An 18,253-nucleotide genomic window follows, 5' to 3' on the forward strand; every position below is an offset into this window, starting at 1 on the left:
ACTCTCTTTCCTGATTTTTCATTTCAGGCTGTAACATGCCCTTTAATATTCCCTGCAAAGCTCGTCTCCTGGTTATAAACTCTCTCAATTTCTGTTTATCTGTGAATATTCTAAACTCACCCTCAATTTTGAAAGACAGTCTTACCGGATATAAGATTCTTAACTGGAAATTTTCCCCTCACAGTATCTTAAATATATTATACCAATGTTGTCTTCTTTTTATGTTTTTTAAGAATACCCAGTTTATTAAGGTGAACTTAACTTTATTGTTAAATATGGGGAATGTGGGAAGCACATGTGACTCATGTGATGGGGTCTCTGCCTACCATATGGGAAGTCCCAAATTTGGTCCCTAGTGTCTCCTGGTGAAAAAGAAGAAGAAAAAGTGTGCCTGTATGGTAAGCCATTGTCCACGAGCCAAGTGTCTGCACTGAGCCAAGTGCCCGTATGGTGAGCCGAGTGCCCTCAAGGTGAGCTTAGTGTCCACATGGCAAACTGAGTCCCCACTTGGTGAGCCAAGTGCACACGTGAGTGCCTGGGTGGCATACTGAATTCCCACACGAGTGCCTGTGTGGCGAGCCAGTGCCTGCATGTTGAGCTGAGTGCCCATACAGTGAGTCAGCACCTGTGTGAGTCATGCAGCAAGATGATGATGCATTGAAAAAGAGACAAGGGAAGAGTCAAGGTGAAGCGCAGCAAGAGACCAGGAACTGAGGTAGTAGAATTGACAGGGAACCTCTCTCCACATTAGAGTTACCCAGGATGGAATCCCAGTGAATCCTAAAGGAGAAAGATGAGAAGACAAAAAAGAAATTGATAAAGAAGATCACACAGCAAATGAACACAGCAATAACAGCAGGGTAGGGGATGGAAAGAAAAAAAAATATGGGGAAAGTAAGGGTCTTCCAGCAAGAGCCAGAAGACCTACTAAACACATTCTAAAAGACCTGTAACACTCACCACTCTCTCTTGCCTCCATGGGAACTCTGTTCTTAATCTTGTTGGCTATCCCTTATATGTTATGCATTTGTTCTCTCTTGCTACTCAGAATTCTCTCTTTGTCTTTGATATTTGACATTATAATTAATATGTCTCGGGGTTGTGCTCTTTGAAATTATACATAAGGGAGTGCATTGTGCTTCTTGGATATGGATATCCAAGGCCTTTAATAGGGTTGTGAAATTTTCTACCATTATTTCTTAAAACATTCCTATTGCCCTTTTCCCCTTTTCTCCTTCTTGGACACCTTTTACATATATGTTTGCACGTCTTTTGTCGGCATTTAGTTCCCTGAGACCTTGTTCAATTTTTTCCATTCTTCCACTGTTCTTTTATACTTTTACTTTCAGAAGCTATTTCTTCAAGCTCACCAGTCCTTTTTTCTGCCTCCTCAAATCTGCTTTTCTATGACTCCACTATTTTTTAAATTTCATTATTGCACCTTTAATTCCCATAAGATCTCCAGTTTTTCTGTGTGTACTTTCAAATTTGTGCTCTTCCAGTGTAATCTTTTTTAAATTTTTTATTAAGTTGTCGTTTTTTTAAAAAGATACATAGATCAAAAAAATGTTACATTAAAAAATATAAGAGGTTCCCACATACTCTACACCCCATCCACCCACTAGTCCCACATCAACAACCTCTTTCATGATTGTCGCACATTCATTGCATTTGGTGAATACATTTTGGAGCACTCCTGCACTGCATAGATTATAGTTTACATTGTAGTTTACACTCTCCCCAGGCCACTCAGTAGGTTATGGTAGGATATATAATGTCCAGCATCTGTCCCTGCAGTATCATTTAGGATAACTCCAAGTCTGAAAATGTCCCACATCTCATCTCCTCTTCCCTCTTCCTACCCTCAGCAGCTACCGTGGCCACTTTCTCCAGATCAGTGCTCCAGTTTCTACCATTAGTAGTCACCAATAGTTCTATAATAGAATACCTGTAAATTCACTGTAATCCATATTTTATTCCTCCATGCTGTGGACCCTGGTTTGGTGATGTCCACTGCACCTCTATATCGAGAAGGATCCCACATGGTTGATGGATGTGATTCTCCTGCTTGGAGTTATAGGCGTGCTTGGCTCTCTGGTGTGGTGGTTGACCATCTTTACCTCCTAGCTGACCTATGTAGTAAGTCCAACAAACCGGAGAGTAGGATTTGCAGCTCTGCTGAGGCCCAGGGCTAGGCTGGCACATGCCCAGTCCAGAGATTTAAGTTCCTTAGTATATACCAACCCCAGCCAACCACAGGGTCAGTAAAAGTGTCGTAAGGTCACATCTGAGTCCCAATCCATTAGACTCAGGAACAAAAATTCCAAAGTAGGGCCCATTGGCAAGGCAATGAATATATTAAGCTTCATTTTTGAAGTAGTTTTGTACCATAGAGGGGTTCAGCTATGGCAGGTGAGGAGCATCAGTGTAGTCTTTATATATCTAATCTCTTTAGTCATCTCATTGAATTTGTTAAGGTGATTTGTTTGAACATCTGTGATTAGTTGTCTCAACTCCTTTATGTCATCAGGAGGCTTACCTTGTTCCTTTATCTGGGCGATATCTTCCTATTTCTTTGTATGGATTGCAGTTTTTGTTGGTGTCTTGCCATCTGGCTTACTAGGTGTATTCTGGGTGCAGTTTCTCTCTTTAGTTTAGTTTTTTTTTGCCCTTTCTGCCTTGCCAGTTGTGTAGTAGGAGCCAAGGATATAGTTGGTGTTGAATGCAGTGGAGACTCAAGCTGCCCTTGTTTCCCAAGGACTGACGAATCTCCTCCCTTCTTTCTCCTTTGCAGGATATGGATAGTGCCACAGCTGTGTGGAATGATCCAGGGTACGCAGACCTAGACTGTAGTCACCTAGAGAGACTGAGGAAGCTTAAAGTCCCTTTCTCCCCTGCATTGGCAGGGATAGAGCTGCAGGTGTGGGCAACATGCTATGCTGTACATGTGCAAAAATGACCATAGTTGCCCTGGTAGTCTTCCCAGTATTCAGTCTGCCAGCCGAATGTTCCTGCAGTTACCCAGAGAGGCTGGTGCAGGGCCCGCCAGCTTCCTCCCTGGTAGAGGTGGGGCTGATGCCTAGGCTAGGGCTGCAGGCTGATCTCAGTACAAGAAGCCAGTCCCTATGATCACTATGATTTTCAGCCAGCCCAGATTCCCCTCATGCTGGGGACAAAGTCAAAATGGTGTCCACTGGCCTCTTTCTGACTTGGACAGGTTCAAACTTTACCTGTTCGTAGGGTTTTATTTCAGCCAGCCATATTTACTAATCACTAGCTGCAATCGGTGGCCAAGCATCCCTTCCTTCCCTGTTTTTTGGGAAATGGAGCTTCCAAATCCAGAATAGCTCCTGAGGCAGCCAGAGTAGAATAATTGCAGTCCTCTGAGGCATGGCCTGTATTTTCCTGGAGAGGCTGGTGCAGGGCCCCACAGCCTCCTCCCTGCTGGAGGTGGGGCTGGGGCTTAGCCTAGAGCTACAATCTGATGAGGATGGAAAGAAGCCTGACCTTACCATCACTGGAATTTTCTCCTTGTGCCAGGGACAGAGTTAAAATAGTGGTTACCAGCCTCTTTCTGACTTGGATAGGTTCAAATTTTAGCCATTCTAAACATTATACTTTAGACTGCCTAATTTACTTTACTAATCAGTATCTGAAGCTGGTGCCCAGTCTTCTCTTCCTCTGCCATTTTTGGGAAGTGGAACTTCTGATTGCAGCTGAGGAATAGCTCCGAGATGTCTTGTGCTGCCTCTGGAAGATGGGCGCCAGCCTCTGGGGTGTGGAGTGTTCTACTTAGAAATCTTCTCTGCAGATGGGCAGTGTCCTCCTCCCATGCTTTCAGGGATGTTGCAGGATGCTCTCCTGGTCTCCTGGAGCCCCCAAACAGGTGCTTTAATAGATAGCTCAGTGTGATTACTAACTGTCCTGTAGCATGAACTGACTCTCGGAACTCCTTCCTCTGGCCACCATCTTGCTGGTTTGTCCTTGAATTTAGATGTTTTATATCTAAGTCTAAAGTTTTCCTTTTACATCTTTTTGTTGTTTGTTTCTTTGTTTTGAACTATCTTTTCTTTCACTCCAAGAAGAGTGTTTACCTTTCGCATTGAGCAGAGACTTACTGCTTTGTCTCATTCTTTCTGTTGTTCCTTTGGGGCTCTATCCGCTAATTGTTTTTTTCCCCCTGGAGAACAGACCAGATTTTTCTAGTTCTTTATATGTCATGTATGATATGGCATGATATCCTGGCTGCATGTGCTTGTTATATAGTTGTGAGACTTCTGAAAGATTGATTTTGCTAGTTGGGGCCTCTTGCTATTCCATATGAATTTGAGGATCAACTCTTTCCATTTCTCCAAATAAAAAGAATGTAGAAATTTTGAGAGGTATTGCATTTAATCCATAGATCACTTTAGGTAATATCTTGCCATTTATTAGGTCTTCTTTAATTTCTTTCAGTAGTGTTTTGTAATTTTCATTGTACAGGTTATTCATCTCTTTGTTTAAATTTATTCTCAGGTATTTTTTTTTTTCTTTTAGGTGGTGTAGTGAATAGAATTGGTTTTTTTAAAAATATATTTTGTATTTTTTTAGAAGGTAAATAGATTACACAAAATTTTATATAGAAATATAAGGGGTACCCAAATGCCCCACTCCCCACACCTCCCATCCTTCTCCACATTTAGCAACTTCTTTCATTAGTATGGTAAATTCACTGCAGTTGAACATATTTGGAGCATTGCCACTAAGCGTGGTTTATAGTTTACATTTAGTTTACACTCTCTCCCACTCAATTCTGTAGGTTTTGGCAGGGTAGTAATGTCCTATATGTGTCATTGCAATGTGATTCAGGACTATTTCATGTCCCAACAATGACCCCATATTTTACACCTCCTTTTCCCTCTCCCTGCCTTCTGCTCCTCTAGTGGCCACTCTTTCCACATCAATGATATAATTTCTTCTATTGCTTGAATACCAGTATGTCTGTAGTAGAATACCAGTAAGTCCCTTCAATTCCATATTTTATTCCCCAATCCTGAAGATTCTGGGATGGGTGATGACTACTCGACCTCTAATTGAGGGGAGGCTTCAATCCTATATGGCCAGTGAACTGGAGAGTAGGTGTTGCAATTAATGGAAATGGTAGCTTTTTTCCTTAATTTTTAAAAAATTTATTGAAGTATATCTCTCATATAGAAACATATGTAAACAATAAGTGTATATTAATAGTTTTGCGCTTACAAAGCAAACATATAACATCATACAGGACTCTTATACTTCATCCTACCACCAATACCTTGCATTCTTGTTAAACATTTTCAAGTAATGATTAAAGGGCAACATCAAAATATTTCTACTAAAGAAAGTATTTTTCCCCCAACCAACCTTATTTTGTTATCTTTATCTCATGAACATACATAAACAAGTGTATAATAAAAATTGTGAACTTACAAAGCAAACATGCATATCATCATACGGGATCTCACATATCAACCCTCCATCAATACCTTTCATTATTGTGAGACTTTTTATAGATTATGAAAGAATATCGAGGAAATTTTACTACTAATATAGTCCTTTTCTTATATTTGGTAGGTTTTCCCCCAGCCCACCCTATTATTATTTTTTAATGTATATCTATGACAGAAGTTGTAAATTTACAAAACAATTGTGCACATGTGTGGAATTCCCAAACAAATCCCCTCTATCAGCATACCACACTGTGGTGGAATATTGTTTACAGATGATATGATAATATCATCCAGTTGTTACCATACCCATAGTGTACATATGGCACATATTTTCCATACTGCACCATTACCTACACAGTACATCTTTGGCATAAATGCAAGAATACTACATTATCACTGCTAATCATAGTCCATCTGCCACTCCAGTTGTGCTTTTCCCATTTTTGTCCTCTCCCACCATATTGTATATGATAATAATGATGTGCATTTCCTCCTTCTGACAAAGGACACTTGGATCTGTACCATCAACCACAATTCTCATCCACCTCTTGGTTTTCTGTGCTATTCAGTTCCTAGGTTATTCTTTAGGCATTTAGATATATAGACTGTTGAACGAGGGGCTCGTTGGGGTAAGGACGATGGAGACAGACTCACTCCAGAGACGGGTTCATGACGTACGTCTGCTTTATTGAGGAAGTTGCAGCGTTTATATAACGGTTTGGCTTACAGGCATAGCTGATAGGTGGAGGGCTCATGGGAGGAGGGTGAGGTGGGGCTGGAGATATTTGGCTCAGTGCCAGTGTGCCATCTTTTGGGTGTGCCCAAAAGTGTGTGGACTAGAGAGTGTGCTCATCTACTCACTCGCAACACAGCCAGGCTGAATGTCTCTGCCGCTCTACCTACATGGATTCAGTTAAAAATGACAACTGAGGGAGTGCTGAGTTCCTAGCCAGTGGGTCTCTATGACATTCCCTAATGGAACAGCAACAATGCCCCAAGTACAATAAAGACAGATGGTCCAACAATGAACCCTTGATACTGATAGCTACAATTTTGAGCCTGTGGGCTTGAAATATGAACTAGGCCTAGAGCTGCAGGGTGCCTAAGAGTTACCTCCTGAGAGCCTCCATGTTGCTCTAATGTGACCACTCTTTCAGCCAAACTCAGCATGTAAATGCATTACCTTCCCTGCAGTGTGGGACATGACTCCCAGGGACAGTCTCCCTGGCACCGAGGGCTTACTACCAAGCACTAGCTGATGATGTAACTAGAAAAAGACCTTGAATAAAAGGTTCAGCTCGGACCAGCAGAATATCTCTATCTACATGTAATATCAGTGTTAAAACCTGCTTTTTGACTTTGGAAAAAAGGGGGAAATGGAAAGGACAAATGAGTTTATATGGCTATGAGTCTCTAAAAAAGAGTCCGGAGGTTGTCAGAAGGATTGCCCTTATGCACACCTGAGCAGAGTCTCAGAGACAGATAAAGTAGATATAACCCCAGGTATTGGTTCTTTTGAGGGCTAAAGAGACCCACAGGTTCTATAGTCATGGCAGATGGGGTTCACTGCCATGTCAGTTGGCCCTTCTTTGGAACTGGTGTTTCTGCATGATGGAGCTGGACTCAGATGGGATCTCTTTTCACAAGCCTTTCATGCTACTTTACTGGAATTGTAGTTGGTGCTGGGGTTTAAGATATATCTAAGGGATTTGAATCTCTGGACTGACAATATAATAGCCATGCCCAGAGCCTCAACAGACTTCAGCTCCTACACTCTGATTTTTTGGACTTACCCCACTCAGCTAACATGGAGTTGAAGAATGTCAACCCACCACACCATGGAGCATAGAGTGCCTACAACTGAAAGCAGGAGGATTTCATCCAGTATCCATGTGGAATCTAAGCCCCCTCTTGACATAGATGTGGAATGGACACAACCAAGCCAAGGTCCACAGGAAGGAGGAATACAGTGAGGATTAGAGTGGACTTAGTGATATTCTATTCATGAACTATTGTGGTTAATAATCGAGAAAATGTGGCATTGATGTGGAAAAGTGGCCATGGTGGCTGCTGGGTGCGGGGAATGGGAGGAAGAGATGAGATGTGGAGGCATTTTCGGGACTTGGAGTTGTCCTGGGTGGTGCTGCAGGGACAATTGCCGGACATTGTATGTCCTCCCATGGCCCACTGGATGGAACATGGGAGAATGTGGGCTATGATGTGGACCACTGGCCATGGGGTGCAGCGATGCCCAGAGATGTACTCACCAGATGCAATGGATATGTCATGATGATGGGGGAGAGTGTTACTGTGGGGGTAGTGGTGGGGTGGGGGCGGTGGGGGTGAATGGGGACCTCATAACGTTTGAATGTAATATATTTTTAAAAAATGAATAAAAACAAATAAAATAAAAAAATAAAAAGAATCACAAGTTTTTTAGCGGGGAAACTTTCAAAAACAAAAGCATCACCACGACCACCATCACCATCAATGAAGCACAAATAGAGCTATTAAGTTCAGGGTCACAGGCCTGGCCTGGGGATAGGGGGTTTTCTATATTTAGTGAAATCACTCCAGAAGAGGCTATTGAGACACTTGCCTAAGTGTCTGGAATTATCACACACTACTGTTAATGCTATAATCTTAATGAACATTATACTTCCTGGGTCTCTAGAAAGGACAAGATTTCTACAGCAGAAAGGCAGGAGTGTGTGGTAAGGTAATAACTATATTACAATTAAATCAGAAGGGAAGGCGGAGCAAAAATGGGTGACATGAACTAACAAGATGAGATAGAGTGTTGGTGTGGTGCTAGTGTTGATGTGTTTTTTTTACTTAATATTATACCAAAGGTTACTTCCTGCTTTAGATAATTGCATTGTAGTTATATAAGATGCTAATTTTAGGGGAAACTAAGTGTGGGTTATATAGGAACTTACTGTAAATATTTTTGGGGGACAAGCTATTTTATAATTTTATTTGGTAGCTGTTAGTTTTCATCTATGCTGTCTGTAGGTTTTTTTAAAATATTTTTTTATTAGGGAATTTGTGAACTTATAAAATTATCATGCTCCTTGGTGGAATTCCCATACCACACCCTTCCACCAACATACTACATTGTTGTGGAACATTGTTATACATTATGAAATAGTATCAAACTATCGCCACTAACTATAGTCTATAGCATACATTTGGTATATTTTTCCCATAACCCCCTATTATTAACACAGTACATCTTTGGCATTGATGCAATAATTTTACAGTACTGCTGGTAACTATACTCCACAGGTTACATGAATTGCGTTTTTCCCGGGCTTCTCCACATTCTTACCACCTTGCAATAGTGATATACATTTATTCTAGTTCATAGAAGGATATGCTTGTATTTGTACTATGTAAATGTGGTTATAATTCTTATCCACCTCTGGGTTCACTGTTATTCAGGCCCTAGATTATTCTCTAGCTTCCTTTCAATTGACATTTACACCCCTAGACTACCCTTTTCAACTCCAATCCCATTTATAGACAAACTGCGTTAATTCTAGTCACTATAATGTATTACCATCAACTCTATCCATTTCCACACATCGACAGTCAAATTAATTAAAACTTCTACATGCATTAAGCATCAGTACCATTTCTCAGCTCTCCTCTTATCCTTAATAACCTATACGCTATATTGTAACTGTGCATTTTCCTTTGTATTTAGTTCATACTAGTGAGACCATGCAATATTTGTCCTTTGGCACTTATTTCACTTAGCATATTGTCTTCAAGATTCATCCATGCTATCATATGCACCCTAATTTAGTTTCTTCTTATTACAGCATAGGTATTTAATTGTATTGTATATGCAATTTTTGTTTATCCATTCATCAGTTGATGGACATTAGCGTTGTTTCCATACTTTGGCAATTGTAAATAATGCCTCAGTGTACATTGGTGTGCAAATGTCTATTTACATCAGTTTGCACTTCCTCTGGATATATTCCTAGTGGAGGAATTGCTGGATCATATGGAATTTCTATATTTATCTTTCTGAGGAAATGTCAAACTGTCTTGCACAGAAGCTGCATCATTTTACATTCCCAGTAACAGTGCAGGAGGGTTCCTATTTCTCTACATACTCTCCAGCACTTATTGTTTACTGTTTTTTTAAAAGACTTTAATGGCCATTCTACTGTAGTGTGATATACCTCATTCATTGTCATTTTGATTTGCATTTCCGTAATAGCTATTGATATTGAACATATTTTCTTGTGCTTTTTGACCATTTGTAGTTCTTCTTTGGAGAAATGTCTATTTAAATCTTTTGCCCAGTTTTTAACTGTATTGCTTGCTCTTTTATTGTTATGATCTCTCTGTGTAGACTAGAAATCAAACCCTTATTGGATACATGGTTTCCAAATATTTTCTCCCATTGAGTGGGTTGCCTTTTCACCTTCTTGATGAAGTCCTTTGAATCACAGAAGCTTTTCAGTTTGAGGAGGTCCCACTTATCCATATTTTCTTTCATTACTCATGATTTAGGTGTAAGGTTTAAGAATGCACCACCACTAAAATAACAATGTCTATGGAAGAATAATATTAAGTCTGCTTTAGTCCATTGTTCATTCCCCAATCTTGAGTATTTGGGGATGGTGATGCCCACTCTTCCTCTAGTTGAGAGGGGGCTTAGGTAGCATGGGGTAGATTGATGGAACTCTCTTGCATACAGTTGCTGACTCTCTCTGTTCCTTGGGATGGGCCTTGTCTATCATCATCAACTTGTTATTTGTTCTGGGTGAGTCCAGTACACTGGCTAGAAGATGTTGTGCTTTTGCTGAGATTCAGGGCCCACCTGAACATGGACAGACCAAAGATTTAAGTCTCTTGGACATATGCCTTTCAAGTATAGGTTCAAATAGAAGGGGCAGAAGAGCCATGTGTAGGGAGACCACAAATGGACCCAATTCTGTCACACTGAGGAACTATGGCAATGGAAGAACTTGTAGCATTGATGTGAAGGCAGTGGCCACTGGAAGTTTTGAGGGGAGGGAAAGGGAAAAATAGGTGTAATATGGGGCATTTTCTAGACATTGGAATTGTTCTGCATGACATTGAAAGGATGGATACAGGCCATTATATATTTTGCCATAACTTACAAAATTACATGGGATAGAGTTTAAAATATGTAAACTGTAATTCGTGGTTAATGGCAGTGCTTCAGTATGCATTCAGCAATTATAACAAATGTACCACACTAATGAAGGATGTTGAAATGTGGGAGAGGGAGAAAGTAGGGCATATGGGAATCTCCTATATTTTTTATGTAACATTTATGAACTCTAAATATTCTTTAAAATAAATAGACAAACAAATTAATTAAATTTTTAAAAAGAATGTACAGCTACCACCAGGTCTTGAAGATGTTTTCCTACATTTTCTCCTGGAAACTTTATGGTTCTAAATTTTATATATAGGGCTTTGATCTATTTTGAGTTAATTTTTGTATAAGGTGTGAGATAGGGGCCCCATTTCTTTTGGATAGGGATATCTAGTTCTCCCAGCACTGTTTGTTGAATAGACTGCTCTTCCCCAGCAGGGTTTTGACAGTTTTGTAAAAAATCACTTGACCATACATGTGAGGGTCTGTTTCTGATTGATTAATTTAGTTCCATTACTCTATATATCTATCTTTATGCCAGTACCATGCTATTTTTAGCAAAGTAGCTAGGTAATATGATTTAAAATCTGGAGTGAGAGTCCTCCAACTTTGCTTTTCCTTTTTTTTTATATTTCTCACCCACCCTTCTTGTTGTTTTTGTGCTTTCTGTCTGCTTTCTGTGTCCATCCACTGTGTGTTCTTCTGTGTCTCCTTGTCTTCTCTTCAGGTGGCTCTGAGAACTAATCCTGCGACCTTCCAGATTGGGAGAGAGGCACTCAACCTCTTGTACTACCTCAGCTCCCTGGTCTGCTGCATCTCTTATTGTCTCTTCTGTATGTCTCTTTTTGTTGTGTCATCTTGCTCTGCCAGCTCTCCACCAGGCCAGCTGGTCATGCTGTCCAGCTTACCTTCACCAGGAGACCCTAGAAATCAAACCATGAACCTCCCATATGGTATATTGGAGCCCAATCATTTGAGTCACATCTGCTTCCCATCTCTCTTCCTTTTAAGATGTTTCTGTCTACTTGGGAACCATTACCCTTCCAAATAAATTTGATAATTTTGTTTTCCATTTCTTTGAAAAAATGCTTGAGGAATTTTTATCAGGATTGCATTGAATCTGTGTATCAATTTGGGTAGAATTGACATCTTAACAATTTCTTTAGCAATGCATTGTATTTTTCTGAATACAAATGCTTTACATCCTTGGTAAAGTTTATTCCTAAATTTAATTCTTTCAGTCACTATTGTAAATGGAATTTTTTTCTGACTTCTTCCTCAGATTGCACATTACTAGTGTATAGAAACAGCTCTAATTTTTGCATTTTAATCTAGTATCCTGCCAATCTGCTGAAATTGCTTATTAGCCCTAGCAGCTTTGTTGTAGATTTTGGGGACTTTCTAGGCATAGGATCATATCATCTGTGAATAGCAAAATTTTACTTCTTCCTTTCCATTTTGGATTCCTTTTATTTCTGTTTCTTGCCTGACTGTTCCATCTAGAATGTCTAGCACTGTATTGAACAACAATGGTGAGAGTGGTCATCCTTGTATTGTCCTGATCTCAAAAGGAAAGCTTTCAGTCTTTCACCATTGAGTACATTAGCAGTTAGTATATGTTAACAAAGTATCCTTCAATTCCTATTTTTTTTTGTATTTTTATCAAGAAAGGATGCTGTATTTTGTCAAATGCCTTTTCTGTGTCAATGAATAGAATCATGTGATTTTTCTTCTTTGATTTATTAATATGGTGTATATGCTGATTTATTTTCTTGTGTTGAGCCAGCCTTGCATGCCTGGTATAAAACCCACTTGATCATGATAAATAATTCTTTTAATGTGTTGTTTCGTTTGATTAGCTACTAATTTGTTGAGAATTTTGGCTTACATATTCATTAGGGAAATTGGTCAGTAATTTTCTTTTTTCATAATATCTTTGTCTGGTTTTGGTAGTAGGTTCATATTCCCATCACAGATGAGTTTGGTAGCTTCCCTTGTTCAATTTTTTGGAAGAGTTTAAGACTGGTGTTAAATCTTCTTTGAATGCTTAATAGAACTCACCTGTGAAACCATCTGGTCCTGGGCTATCCATTTTGGGGAGTTGTTTGATGAGTGTTTCAATCTCTTTACTTGTGATTATTTTGTTGAGGTCTTCTATTCTTTCTACTGTCAGTGTAGCTTATTCATACATTCCTCGGAAATTTTCCATTTCACCTACATTGTCTGGTTTGTTGGCATAGTGTTGTTCATAGTATCCTCTTATGATCCCTTTTTTTAAGTTACATTGTTTCCTAAGATTTATTTCTCCCTTCCTTCCCCATTTTCTGCTCTCTGTGTCCATTCATGCTGTGTTCTTCTGTGTCTGCTTTTATTCTCATTAGGCAGCTCTGGGAACCCATCCTGAGACCTTCCAGAGTGGGAGAGAAGTGATCACTCTCTTGTGCCACATCAGCTCGCTGGTTCATTGCATCTCATGTTGTCTCTTCTCTGTATCTCTCCTTTTTCTTTGTTGCATTATCTTGCTGCATCAGCTCTCTGTGTGGGTGTCACCATTCCTGGGCAGGCTGCACTCCTGTGTGGGGTGGCACTTCTTGCACGGAGGTTACCCCTTGTGTGAGGAACTCTCCTTGTGCAGGGGCACTCCTGCCTGGGGCGGCAGTCATTGCACGGGGAAGCACTCCACCTAGGCCAACTCACCACACAGTCCAGGAAGCCCTGGGTATTGAACCCTGGACCTACTATATGTTAGGTGGGAGCCCAATTACTTGAGCCACATCCATTTCCCTATGCTCTCTTTTATTTTTGTGATTTCAATAGTAATGTCTCCTTTTTTATTTTATTATTTGCATCTTCTCTCTTTTTTCTTTGTCAATCTAGCTAAGTGTTTGATGATTCTGTTAATCTTTGCAAAGAACCAAATTGTGGTTGGTTAATTCTCTGTTTTTTGTTGTTGTTGTTGTTGTTCTTAAATTCATTTATTTCTTCTCTGATATTTGCAATTTCATTTCTTCTGCTTCCTTTGGAAATAGTTTGCTGTTCTTTTACTAGTTACTCAAGCTAATAGAACTGCACAACTACCACTGTGTAGTTTGGTCACTGATTTTTAGCTCTTTCTTCTTTTTTAATGTAAAAGCATTGAAAGCTATAAATTTCTTTTCAGCCCTGTCTTTGTAGCATGTAGCAGTTTGATATAATTGATGAATTCCAAAAAGAAATGTTGGATTATGTTTGTAATCTGATCTGTACCTGGGCATGATTAAGCTGTGATTAGGGCATGGAGTCCCCACCCAGTCCCCACCTCTTGGTGGGGTGGGGACTCACAGAGTAAAGGTCTGGCACAGGACAGAGTTGGAGCTTTTGATGTGGGGTTTTTAATGTTGGAGTTTTGATTTTGAAGTTTGATGCTGAAGACTTAAGCTAGAGTACTGGGAAGTCAACACACAGAGTTTCCTGGGAGCCAGTCCCAGGAAGAAAGGAACCTTGAGGCCAAAGTAAAGCAAGCCCCAGGAACGGAGGAACCCAGGAAGCCTGAACCCTCGCAGACAGCAGCAGCCATCTTGATCCATATAGACTTCTGTGAGGGAAGTAACTTATGCGTTATGGCCTGGAATCTGTAAGCTTCTACTCCAAATAAATTCCCTTTATAAAAACCAACCAATTTCTGGTATTTTGCATCAGCACCCCTTTGGGTGACTAATACATAGCATCCCACAGGTTTTGATATTTTGTGTTCTTGATTTCATTCATCTCTAGATATTTATTGATTTACCTATAATTTCTTCTATGACCCATTGACTATTTCAAAGTGTATTTTTTAATCTCCATATATTTGTGAATTTTCCCTCTTTCTGCCTCTTGCTGATTTCCAACTTTATTCCATTATGATCAGAGAAAGTGCTTTCTTTAATTTCAATCTAGTTGAGTTTATTAAGATCTTCCTTGTGACCCAACATATGGTCTATCCTGGAGAAAAATCCATAAGCACTTGAGAAGAACATATATCCTGCTATTTTGAGGTGCAATGTTCTGTATATATCTATTAGATTTAGTCCATTTATGATACTATTCAATCTTTCTTTGATCCTCTGCCCAGATATTCTAGTCAATGCTGAGAGTGGTATATTGAAGTCTCCAACTATTATTGTAGAGACATATATTTTCCCTTCAGTTTTGCCAGTGTTTGCCTCATATGATTTGGGACAACCTGGTTAGGTACATATTATGTTTGTTATTTCTTCCTGGTGAGTTGCCTGATTTGTTAATATACAATGTTCTTCCTTGTCTCTAATTTTTAAAAAATTGGTTTTAAAGTCTATTTCATATGATATAAGTATAGCTGCTCCACCTTTTTTTTTCAATTACTGCCTGCATGGAATACCATTTTCTAGCCTTTCACTTTAATCTATTGGTATCCTTGGGTCTAAGGTGAGTCCCTTGTAGACAGCATATAGACAGCTCATATTTTCCTATCTATTCCACTGGTCTGTGTCTTTTGATTGGGGAGTGTAATCCATTAACATTCAATATTATTACTGTAAAGGCAGTTCTTCACCCATTTTGACCTTTGGGTTTCATATGTCATATTTTATTTTCACCACTATTTTTTTTACACTTTTAGTTACTTTTACTGATATAATCTTCATTTCTAGACTCTCTTCCAAGCCTTTCTCTTATGTCTTTTCTTTTCAGGCTATAGCACACCCTTTAGTATTTTCCGCAGAGCTGCTCTCTTGGTTACAAACTCTCTCATTTTCTGTTTATCTGTGACTTTTCTAAATTTGCCCTCATTTTTGAAAGACAATCATGCCAGATATAATATTCATGGGTGGCAGTTTTTCTCTCACAGTATCTTAAATGTATGAAATCACTTTCTTGCCCCCATGTTTCTGATGAGAAATAAGAGCTTAATCTTATGGGGTACCCCTTGTATGTGATACATTCCTTTTTTCTTTTGCTCTCAAAATTCCCTTTGTCTTTGGCATTTGACATTCTAATCAGTATTTGTCTCAGATTTTTTAGGATGCTTTTTAGACACAGATATTATATCATTTGATAGGGTTGGGTTATTTTCTACCATTATTTCTTCAAATATTCCTTTTGCACTTTTTTCCTTCTCTTCTCCTTCTAAGACATCCATGACACATGTCTGCATGTCTCTTGCTGTCCTTTAGTCCCCTAACACCTATTCAATTTTTCCCATTCTTTTCTTTATCTGTTCTTTTGTATGTTCACTTTCAAATGCCATGTCTTAAAGCTTACTGATCCATTCTTTTGCCTCTTCTAATCTGTTGTTACAAGTCTCCAGTATATATTTTATTTTATTTATTGTGCCTTTCCTTACCACAAGATGTTTTTTTCCTGTCTATGCTTTCAAGTTCTACTTTTTGTTCTCACCCAGTGTTTTCTTAATATCCTTGCCTCTTTAAACATCTCACTGAATTCATTAAGGAAATTTGTTTGACTATCTGTGATTAGTTGTCTCAACTACTTTATGTTATCTGCAGGCTTATTGTGTTCCTTTGTCTGGGCCATATTTTCCTCTTTCTTGGCATGGATTGTAACTTTTTATTGCTGTCTTGGCATCTGGTTAACTAGATGTATTTATTTTGGGTGCAGGTTCTCTCTTTTGTTTAGGCCTTTCTTGCCCTTTCTCTCTTGCTGGCTTTGCAGTAGGAACCAAAGATGTAGTTGTACTGTAGGCTGTGGAGGCTGAAGCTGCCCATTATGTCCAAGGAACTAAAGGACCTTCTCCCACCTTTCTTCTCAACCAGGGAAATGGACAGAGCAGTAGCCATGTGTAGTGAACCAAGCAGTGCAGCATAAGACTGTCTGTAGTTGCCTGGAGAGACTAATAATGTTTCCCCTTCTTCCTGTTCCTGAGGTGGGGGTGTAGGTGCAGGTGTGGGCAGAAAACTAGGCTGTGCTGGCCAAAACAGGCCACAGTTGCCCAGGTAGACTGACATAGCACCCACACTCCTCCATCCATGCCAGGGGTGAGGATGGATCCTCCAGAGGGCCCAACAATCTAATCCATGTGGGTCAAAGTGCCTGCAGTCACCCTGATAGGCTGAGGGTATAATGTCCCTTCTGCCTTTTAAGGGGTGTGGATGGAACCAAAGGTGCCCAATAAAGGAATCCGTGTTTGCCACAAGCACTTGCAGTTGCCCACAAAGTTTGAGGAAACAAAGCTCTCTTCCTACCCTATTTGAGGGGTGGAGCTACAAGCCCTCCAAAGTCCAGGCTTTGCAAGCCAAATGTTCCTGCAGTTGCCCAGAGAGGCTGAGGAAACACTGGCCCCTTCCTTTCCTATTGGGAGGGAAGGGGTTAGAGCCCCTGGTGCTAAACCAGTCCATGTGGGCCAAAAGTGCCTGCAGGTACCCAAAGAAACTGAGGAATCACCAGCTCCCTCTTATCCTTTGGGGGACAGGATGGAATCAAAGTCACTCAACATACCAGTCTGTGCAGTCTGAAAGCACCTGCAGTTGCCCAGAGAGGCTGAGGAAATACAGCTCCTCTCCTATGCTATTGGGAGTAGGGATGGAACCCCAGGTGTCTGACTATCTAGTCTGTGCCAGTCAAAAGCCTCTGCAGTTGTCCACAGAGGCTGGTGTAGATGCCCCCAGCATCCTCCCTACAAGAGTTGCAGACCTAGTCTAGGGTTGCAGTCTGATCTGGAGGAAAAGAAGCCAGTCCCTACTGTCACAGTAATTTTTAATCAGTCCTGTTTCCCCTCAAGCTGGGGGGAAAGTTAAAATGGTGGCTAATGGCCTCTTTCCAATTTGTACCGTTTCAAGCTTTAGCTGTTCTTAGGGTTATACTTCAGCCAACTGATTTTTCTAATCAGTAACTGAAGTCATTGCTCAACAATCTCTTCCTCCCTGATTTTAAGAAATGGAGCTTCCAACTCAAGCCACAGAATATTTCCTGAGGTGGATTGCACCATGAGTGGAGGATGGTCACTGGCCTCCACTGTTTGTAGTGTTCTACTCACAAATCTTCACTGCAGATGGGCAGTCTCCTCCTTCCATTCTTTCAAGGATGTTGCAAGATGTTCTTCTGGTCTCCTGGTTCCCCCAACAGGTGCTTTAGGTAGCCATGGATGCTTAATAATGGCCCTGTAGGATGAGCTGACTCTTGGAGCTCCTTACTCTGCAGCCATCTTAGATGTCATGTTTTTGATATAGGAAGTAAAGCTCTGTCATTTTATTTCCTCCCTAAATCACCTTCCCTTGCAGCCTTCCAAACCCATGGCTGAGCAGTGAGGCTCATGGTCCAAGTTACCAAAGAAAAAGGGTCATTTAGTCTTAAGATTTGTAGGAAGTCTTGAAAATCAGTCTTTTTTTATTAAAAGAGTTCCTTAACTTCTGTGGAACTCAAATTATGTTCAAAGAGGCATAACTCAGGACATAACAGAAAGGAAATGGGAAATCCTGCTCTTCTGGATCAGGGGGCTGCAGCAGTAAGTGAGACAGAGGTAGAGCCGTCAGGGTGACACTTTATGATTCTGTTTCCTCCTTCCTGAGGCTGCACTCTGAATTGGGGGAAGAGAGCTTATAAATACATAAATAGATAGAGTAAAATTGTGGTGATTAGAGGTGGATGGCTTCCCACATTTAGTTGAAAAAGTCCCACATGTGAC

General features: G+C 40.2%; 1 non-coding gene across 1 annotated transcript; it reads right to left on the reverse strand.

Moving 5' to 3' along the window:
- Window positions 1–896: 896 nt before the first annotated feature.
- LOC111765294 (U7 small nuclear RNA) lies at window positions 897–958 on the reverse strand. Its single transcript, XR_002797680.1, has one exon. It is a non-coding gene; the product is annotated as a U7 small nuclear RNA (small nuclear RNA).
- Window positions 959–18,253: the final 17,295 nt, after the last annotated feature.

This window comes from Dasypus novemcinctus, chromosome 22, assembly GCF_030445035.2.
Source record: "Dasypus novemcinctus isolate mDasNov1 chromosome 22, mDasNov1.1.hap2, whole genome shotgun sequence".
Taxonomy (NCBI): Eukaryota; Metazoa; Chordata; class Mammalia; order Cingulata; family Dasypodidae; genus Dasypus; species Dasypus novemcinctus.